At 33.6% G+C, this 10,245-nt stretch overlaps 1 non-coding gene across 1 annotated transcript; it reads right to left on the reverse strand.

Annotated features, from left to right (window-relative positions):
- Positions 1–257: 257 nt before the first annotated feature.
- LOC122199043 lies at positions 258–387 on the reverse strand. Its single transcript, XR_006193313.1, has one exon. It is a non-coding gene; the product is annotated as a small nucleolar RNA SNORA20 (small nucleolar RNA).
- Between the last annotated feature and the right edge of the window lie 9,858 nt (positions 388–10,245).

The raw sequence follows: 10,245 nt of genomic DNA on the forward strand, positions 1-10,245 counted from the left end.
AGAGCACAAGTGGGGGAGAGCAGCAGAGGGAAAGAGAAAGAATCTTAAGCATGCTCACCACTCAGCATGGGGCCTGACACAGGGCTCAATCCCACAACCTGGGGATCAAGACCTGAACCAAAATCAAGAGTCAGACACTCAATGGACTGAGCCACCCAAGTGTCCCTAATCAATATTTTTATAAAATAAATATACATAGAAATTCACCATAAGCACCTTGATTGATTCTGCTTACATGGTTTATTCAGACATGGAAACAATGTCTGGACTATGCGGAACAGATGAAATGGTTACTCCATCTCCATTTATAATGGCCTAAAATTGTTCTTTCCCATGTGTATAACTGCTGATATAACTGAAAAACCAGAGCAGCAAATCAATGGGATAGGACAAAATAGACTTTAAAACAAAGACTGTAACAAGAGAAAAAGAAGGGCATTATGTAATAATAAAGGGGACACTTTAATAATATATAACAATTGTAAATATTTATGCATTCAACATGGAATCACCCAAATACATAAAACAGTTAACGCTAACATAAAGGAACTAATCAACTGTAATATAATAATTGTAGGGGACTTTAACACCCTGCTTACATCAATGGACAGATCATCCAAACCAAAAAAAATCAAGGAAACAGTGGCTTTGAATAACACACTGGACTAGATAGGTTTAACAGTGTATTCAGAAAATTCTACCCTAAAACATCAGAATAAACATTCTTTTCAAGTGCAGATGGAATATTCTCCAGAATAAGTCACATAGACCATGAAACAAGTCTCAACAAATTAAAAAATGCTGAAGTCATATCATGCATCTTTTTTTACCACAACACTATGAAACTAGAAATCAACCATAAAAAAATTTAAAAACAGCACATGAGGTTACATAACATGCTAGTAAACAATGAGCGGGTCAACTAAGAAATCAAAGAAGAAATCAAAAAGCACATGGAGAGAAATGAAAATGAAACTACAATGGTTCTGAATCTTTGCAATACAGTCAAAGTTGTTTTAAGGGAGAAATTTATAGTAATATAGTCCTACTCAAAAAGCAAGAAAAACCTCATATAAACAATCTAACCTTATATCTAAAGAAGCTAGAAAAAGAAGAACCAAACTCAAAAACCAGGTGTAAATATTAGACCAGAAATAAGTGATATAAAAACTTAAAACAAAACAAAACAACAAACAAACAAAAACAATTTGAACAGATGAATGAGCCCAGGAGCTGGCTTTTGGAAAAGGCCAACAAAATTAATAAACCTCTACCAGACTCATCAAAGAGACAGAGAGAGAAAGAACTAAAATAAACAAAATCACAAATGAAAGAGGAGAAATAACAACTGATAACACAAAAATACAAATGACTGTGAGAGAATATTATGAAAAATTATATGCCAACAAATTGGGCAATCTCAAAGAAATGGATAAATTCCTAGAAACATATAACCTAACAAAATGAAGCAGGAAGAAATAGAAAATTTGAACAGACTGATTACCAGCAATGAAATTGAATCAGTAATCAAAAAAGTCCTAACAAACAAAAGTCCAGGACCAGACAGCCTCACAGGCAAATTCTACCAAACATTTAAAAGAGTTAATACGTATTCTTCTCAAACTATTCCAAAAAATAGAAGAGGAAGGAAAACTTTCACATTAATTCTATGAGGCCAACATTGTCCTGCTACCAAAATCAGATAAAGATACCACAAAAAAGAGAACTACAGACCAACATCTCTGATGAACATACATCCAAAAATTTTCAACAAAATGTTAGCAAACTGAATTCAAGAAAACATAAAAAAATAAAACCAATACCATGATCAGGAGGCACCTATTACTGGGATGCAAATGTGGGTTAATATTTACAAATCAATCAATGTGATACATCACATCAGTAAGAGAAAGGATAAAAATCATATCATCATTTCAAAAGATGGAGAAAAAGCATTTGACAAAGTATAACATCCATTCATGATAAAAATTCTCAACAAAGTAGGTTTAGAAGGTACATACTTCAACATAATAAAGCCATACATGAAAAAACACAGCTAATATACTCAATGGTGAAAAACTGAGAACTTTTCTCCTAAGATCAGGAACAAGAAAAAGATGTCCAGTCTCACCACTTTTATTCAACATAGTACTGGAAGTCCTAGCCATAGCAATCAGACAACAACAACAAAATAAAAGGCATCCAAATTGATAAGAAAGAAGTAAAATTTTCATTACTTGCAGATGATATGATACGATATATTGAAAACCTTAAAGACTCCACCAAAAAACTACTACAACTGATAAATGAATTCAGTAAAGTTGCAGGATACAAAATCAATACACAGAAACCCATTGCATTTTAATACACTAATAATGAAGCATCAGAAAAAGAAATTAAGAAAATAATCCCATTTTCAATTATACCAAAAATAATAAAATATCTAGGAATAAACTTAACCAAAGGGGTGAAAGACATATATTCTAAAAACTATAAAAACTTCATGAAAGAAATTAAAGATGACAGAAAGAAATGGAAAGACATTCCATGCTCATGGATTAGAAGAACAAATACTGTTAAAATGGCTATACTACACAAAGCAATCTACACATTCAGTGCAATCCCTATCAAAATACCAATAGCATTTTTCACAGGATTGTTTCACAAACAATCCTAAAATTTATATGGAACCACAAAAGACCCCAAATAGCCAAAGCAATCTTGAATAAATAAAACAAAACTGGAGAGGCATCCAATTCCAGACTTCAAGTTATATTATAAAGCTTTAGTGGTCAACATAGTATGGTACTGGCACAAAAAAAATAAACACATAGATCAATAGAGCAGAATAGAAAGCCCAGAAATAAATCCACAGATATATGGTCAATTAATCTTCAACAAAGGAAGTAAGAATATGCAATGGAAAAAGACAGTCTCTTCAATAAATGATTTTTGGAAAACTGGACAGCTACATGCAAAAGGAAGAAACTGGACCACTTTCTTACACAAAACACAAAAATAAACTCAAAATGTATGAAAGACCTAAATGTGAGACCTGAAACCATAAAAATCCTAGAAGACAGCACAGGCAGTAACTTCTCTGACATTGGCTGTAGCAACTTTTTTTCTAGATGTCTGCTGAGGCAAGGGACACTAAAATAAACTATAGAGACATCAAAATAAAAAGCTTCTGCACAGCAGAGGAAACAATCAACAAAACTAAAAGGCAACCTATGGAATGAGAGAAGGCATTTGCAAATGACATATTCAATAAAATATTGGTATTCAAAATATATAAAGAACTTATACAACTCAACACCAGAAAAACAAGTAATCCAATTTAAAAGTGGGCAGAAGACACGAACAAACATTTCTCCAAAGGCATACAGATGGCCAATAGCACATGAAAGTTGTTCAACATCACTGATCATCAGGAAAATATAAATCAAAACTACAATGAGGTATCACCTCACACTTTTCAGAATGGCTAAAATAAGAAGCAGAAAAAACAATAGGTGTTGGTAAGGATGTGGAGAAAAGGGAAACTTCTTGCATTGTTGGTAGGAATGCAGACTGGTGCAGCCACTGTGGAAAAAACAGTATGGAGCTTCCTCATAAAGTTAAAAATAGAACTATTCTATGATCCAGGAATCACACTACTGAGTATTTACCCCCAAAAATTCAAAAATGCACAACACAAAGGGATACATGCACCCTGTGTTTATTTCAGCATTATTACAATAGCCAACTATGGAAACAACCCAAGTGTCCGTTGATAGATGAGTGGATAAAAATGTGCCATATATACAATGAAATATTATTCAGCCATAAAAAGAATGAAATCTTGCCATTTGCAACAATATGGGTGTATCAAAAGAATATAACGCTAAGTAAAGTAAGTCAGTCAGAGAAAGACAAACATGACATAGTACCACTCATATGTGGAATTTTAGAAGCAAAACAAAGAAAAGAAAAAAAGAAAGACAGAGACAAATCAAAAAACACACTGTTAATAAGGAGAACAAACAGAGGGTTACCAGAGGAAAGGTGGGTAGGGAATGGATGAAATAGGGCAAGGGGATTAAGGATATACACTTATCTTGATAAGCATCGAATAACATATGGAACAACTGAATCACTATTTTACACCTGAAACTAATATAACACTGCATGTTAACTACACTGGAATTAAAATAAAATAAAATTTAAAAAATAAATAAAAATTAAACTATAGAATAATTTACAGTATTATCTCATTTTGTTAAAAATAATTATATAATATATATTATATATTATATATTATATATAATATATTATATTAAACATTTATTATATTATTATATTTTTCTGGTTACATATATATGTATGTAGATATAGATAGATATAGATATACATATAAAATCAGAAAAATAAATGGAAGGATATACTATAAAACACTAACTTTGGTTATCACTTGGTTAAGGGATTATAGTTTACCTTTATTTTATTAATACATTCATATTTTAAAAAACATTTTTGTAATGTCCAAGTTTCACTTCTACATAAATAACATATTAATATTTTATGTAATAGATCAAAAACTATTCTAGAGAAGTAGCATCTAGGCCTTAATATTTATAACACACAGGCCCTTCAAATTATATTGAGGCCCTTAGCAGGAATAATATAAAGTACAGGTTAATATTTTCCTGTACTTAGAAACATGATATAAGTTCTTTGCTAATATTGAATGTTAAAAAAGAGTAAAATTAAAACATTAAAAATTAACATCCTAAAAATGTCAATGGTTTTGCTTTCTCTATTTACTGTACTATCAGCATGTGCTTGCTTATCCTAGCCCATAGTCACTTCTTGCTTTGCCTTATCAGGGCAACTTATGGTATGTTATTAATTATTTTTCTTGTCCATTACTACTTGACCAAAATATTGGTTTGATCAAAATAGCACAACTTGGAATGAGTCTTACCTTATTTTCAGTGTATATGTGAAGAAAAGTTACCTAGTCTTCTGGAAACTAATAAAGGATAAAATGAGACACCAATGTATTGGAAGTATATAAGTATAAAGTGTAATGGTAACAAGAGTATTCTGAAAACCTGTCATTTCAACAAATAGATTTAATTCAAAACCAAGGAGGCAAGAAGAAATAGAAAGACTTGCAAATGAACATTTTTAAAACTTGATATTGAAAACTGATTTCTTGTTTTCTAAACCAGCCAGAACCTTTAAAAACGTTGTATTTTGTTCCCACTATGATTCATGTCGTCACTACACCTAGAACATAAAAGATACCTGCCTCTTGCCTGCCTTGGGTGTTAGTCAGTTAATCACTGAAAGAGAACTCAGGTTTTGACAATAAAAATAATTTTTCATTTGAGTTCTTTTTCTTCTTCCTTCTAAATCAATGTGTATTTAATGATTTTGGTGCCTTTTAAACCAAATAGAATAAACTTTGAACCAAATATACAGCTAATTACATGGTATATTTAGAATCACATCTATACTGCTAAAGCAAGAGAGAAAATTAGATAAATCTGAATAGTATAGAGAGCTCCTCTGAAAAATCCTAAGAATAAAAATTTGCCTCGTCTGTCTGGAACTACCTGAATTATCAGAAATTGTTCATTTTTATGTAAAAAGGTTTCCTCTCTGACAAAGTCTTTGTCTTTTAGGAAACCAACTGAATTTGTTTTCACTACCCACCATCCAGCTGGAATGTGTTGGCCAAAATAACACATTAGAATATGGTGACACAGTGCAAGAGTCCTCACCATCCAAGATTATGTGAGTTCTCCGTTAGAAGAAATACCAAACAAGGTTTCAATACATTACAAGGCAATGCTTAAAATCAAGGAATAATGGAAAAGAGACAAGATATATTCAACAAGTGCTTATTAATGTTTTTATATTAATTATACACAGCATATCTGGATATTACATTAATAAAAAACTATTGTTTGCTGCACACTTATCATAGGTGCTTTATCCCATTTATTCCCATCCAGTCTGGTGAGAGAGATATCATTATTATCTCTATTTACAGTTGAGAAACTTAGAGAAGTTAGGAAACTCACCAAGTTCATATAATCTATCTTGTGATTAAACCAGACTTTGAATCCATGCAGTCTGACTTCAGAGCCTTGACTTTAGCCATTACACTAGACCACCTATAGCAGTAGTAGACATTGAAGAAGCCACAAAGAGGCAAAAGACGTACTTCTTCCCCCACAATGGCCACACACCTACCCCCATCCTCACCATAAAATTTCCTGTTTGTAACAAAATAACTGCCTACTGAGAATAGATTGAGAAGAGAGTTGGCCCACTTTGGAGAGACCCACATTATTTGTATTTCTGAAGTCAATTTGCTACTGTCTCAAGCACCAACTCAGGCTAACTACCGCTTCATGCCTCATTTTGAAATGAAACAGCAGAACTTCCAGTTCCAGAAAGATGGAGTAGGTATATTTTTTTCTGATTCCTCCCACTAAGCAAAACTAAAATCCTTGGATATTATATGCAAAACAACATAAGAAGACTCTGAAAGGTGAAGAGAAAAAGATGTGGGACTTTAACACAGAAGGAACAATATACAAGTGAATTTCCTGGATTTTCTTTTCATCACATATATCCTGGACTTGGAGCTAAAGAAGTCAGAACCTAGAAATGCTGATGAACACAGACCAAAAAAAAAAAAAAAAAAAATTCTGATAAAAGTATGTCAAGCCAAAGGACTAGGGAAGGGACAAAGTGGCCTGACAGACAATAACCATTTTATTGTAGACAAACACCACAGAAAAACTATGGTTTTACCCATAACCATGATATCAAAGGCTGAGTGGGAAGCTTATATTTCCACACTTAATAGTAATGAGATACCTTTCCCCATACCTGTTAGGGCAGTATCAGATAAGGCCTGGTCAAGAATAGGACTTTTGCTATCACCCAGAATAGTAAGTCCACCTCACATCTGTGTCAGTGGAGACCATATGGAGAGCCAGAACTCGCAATCAAACCAGCAGTAATAAGCAGTGCCCTCCTTCCAAAGTGTCAACAGAAGCCAAGAGAGGGGAACATGTACTTTTACCTCCATCTGGCAATAATGAAGTACAATCCTCCTTTCCTCTATCAAAGTGGTGTCCAAAAAGCTAGCTAAAACAGAAAGTATAATAAGATCCAGAATCTCAGAACATAATATGAAAATGTCCAGAGGATAAAATCAGGTAACTTGGGGACTCATCAATAGAATTCACCAATTATGGACAACACAGAAAATGTAAACTAAAAAGAAAAGGTGCATACCCTTTTAAACCTGTGGGACAATAACAAAGGATCTAACATTTGTATCATCAGGATACTCCAAGGAGAGGAAAAAGAGAGCAAGACTGAATAGCATTGAAGAAATAATGGTAACATTTTCCAAATTTGTAAAGTGATATCACAAGATGGCAGAATAGGACTTTTCAGCCATCATCTCCATCTCCCCCCAACCAGAAAAACTGATTGTAATAACTAACCACAGATTAGAATACCTTTGTGGAATCCTGGGAGTCTAGTAGAGAGGTCTCAGCACTCTACTAGACCAAAAACTCCAAGATGCATTGACAAAGGTAAGAAGATTAGTTTCACTTTACCCATGTAACCCCTCCCCTAAGGTGGCACAGCTCAGCACCAAGAGAGACCTTCTTGGTTGCAATCTCTTCCACAGGGGAAAGTGAGAACATAATGAGCATTTGGATTTCCCAGCCATGCAGGATGCTATCCAAGAGACTCACTTATCTCTCACCTTACTCCAGACACAGAAGGGATTGGCTCAACATGTCTGAATAGTCTAGGGGCAGCTAGGAGCAGGAAAAATTATAGCAACCAGGATGTGAAAATCAATAAAGAGCCTGCCTCTTGAGGGAGTTCATCACCACTATACCTGCCTTACAAGAAATTTTAAAAGCAAATTAATGGCTGCTAATCAGCAACATAAAAACATAAATGTATTAAAAATAACTATATCTACAATATTTATTAATGGATATAAAAAGATAGATAATGATATGAATAACATGAAATGCAGGAAGGAAGGAGTAAAAGTGTAGTTTTTATATGTGAATGAAGTCATCAGCTTAAAATAGACTATTATAACTGTTTTTTTATAAGCCTCATGGTAAGAACAAAGAGAAAAGTAGTAGACACACAAAAAATGAGAGTAAAGAATCAAAGAATATGACTACAAAAAATCATAATCACAGAGGAAGACTGCAAGAGAGGAAGAAGGAAAACAGGAACAACAAAATAGGAAATACTAAACAAAACATCAATAGTAAGTTTATCTATCAGGAATTAATTTCAATGTAAATGAATTGAAATCTCCCATCAAAAGACATGGAATGGCTGAAAGGATTTAAAAGAAAAAGGACCCTTTTATATACCACATATAAAAAGCTTACTTTAACTCTAAGGTCACATAAAGAATGAGAATTATGGGGTTTCAAAAGCTATTACATGGAAATGATAATTAAAAGAGAACAGGAGTAGCTATACTTACATCAGACAAAATATATTTTAAGTCAAAAACTGTCATAAGAGACAAAGTAGGTCATTATATAATAATAAAGACTCAATTTCATCAAGAGGATATGACATGAATAGACACTTCTCTAAAGAAGACATCCAGACGGGCAACAGGCACATGAAAAGATGTTCACTCAATGTCACTCCTCATCAGGGAGATGCAAATCAAAACCACACTGAGATACCACCTCACGCCAGTCAGAGTGGCTAAAATGAACAAATCAGGAGACTATAGATGCTGGAGAGGATGTGGAGAAACGGGAACCCTCTTGCACTGTTGGTGGGAAGGCAAACTGGTGCAGCCACTCTGGAAAACAGTGTGGAGGTTCCTCAAAAAATTAAAAATAGATCTACCCTATGACCCAGCAATAGCACTTCTAGGAATTTACTCAAGGGATACAGGAGTGCTGATGCATAGGGGCACTTGTACCCCAATGTTTATAGCAGCACTTTCAACAATAGCCAAATTATGGAAGAAGCCTAAATGTCCATCAACTGACGAATGGATAAAGACATTGTGGTTTATATACACAATGGAATACTACTTGGCAATGAGAAAGAATGAAGTATGGCCTTTTGTAGCAACGTGGATGGAACTGGAGAGTGTTATGTTAAGTGAAATAAGTCATACAGAGAAAGACGATACCATATGTTTTCACTCTTGTGTGGATCCTGAGAAACTTAAGAGCAGACCATGGGGGAGGGGAAGGGGAAAAAAGTTAGAGAGGGAGAGAGCCAAACCATAAGAGACTCCTAAAAACTGAGAATAAACTGAGGGTTTATGGGGGGTTGGAGGGTGGGGAGGTTGGGTAGGGTGGGTGATGGGCATTTAGGAGGGCACCTGTTGAGATAAGCACTCGGTGTTGTATGGAAACCAATTAGAAAATAAATTTCATATTAAAAAAAAGAGGATATGACAATTATAAATATAGATGCACATGATATTGGAGCACCTAAATATATAAAGCAAATATCAACAGAACTAAAGAGAGAAATAGACAGAAATAAATAAAATAGGGGACTTTAATACTTCACTTTTAAAAATGGATAGAACATCCAGACAGATAATCAGTGAGGAAACAGGATTTGAATAACACTATAGATGAAATTAACCTAACAGACATATACAGAATATTTCATCCAATAGCAACAGAAAATACATCCTTCTCAAGCACATATTTTCTTTAGAATAGACATGTTAGGCCAAGAAATAAGTCTTAACAAATTAAAGAAAACTGAAATTATGTCAAGTAGTTTCCTGGTCACAATGTAGGGAACTAGAAAGAAGTAATGGGAGAAAATTAAAATTTCACAAATGTGTGGAAATTAACATACTCCTGAACAACCAATAAGTCAAAAAAGAAACCAAAAAAGGAACAAAAAACTACCTGAGACAAATGAAAGTAGAAACACAACATGCCAAAACTTAGGGGATGCAGCAAAAGGAGTTCTAAGAGGTAAGTTTATACTGATAAAGGCCTACTTTAAGAAAAAAGAAAGATCTCAAATAAAACACCTAACTTTCCACTTTATAGAACTAAAAAAAGAAAAACTAACATTAGCAGAGGAAGGAAGTAATAAAGACTAGAGCAGAAAAATGAAATAGAGACTAGAAAAATTATAGAAAAGATCAATGAAACTAAGATGGCTTTTAAAAATATAAACAAAATTTGCAAACCT

This window comes from Panthera leo, chromosome C2, assembly GCF_018350215.1.
Source record: "Panthera leo isolate Ple1 chromosome C2, P.leo_Ple1_pat1.1, whole genome shotgun sequence".
NCBI lineage: Eukaryota > Metazoa > Chordata > Mammalia > Carnivora > Felidae > Panthera > Panthera leo.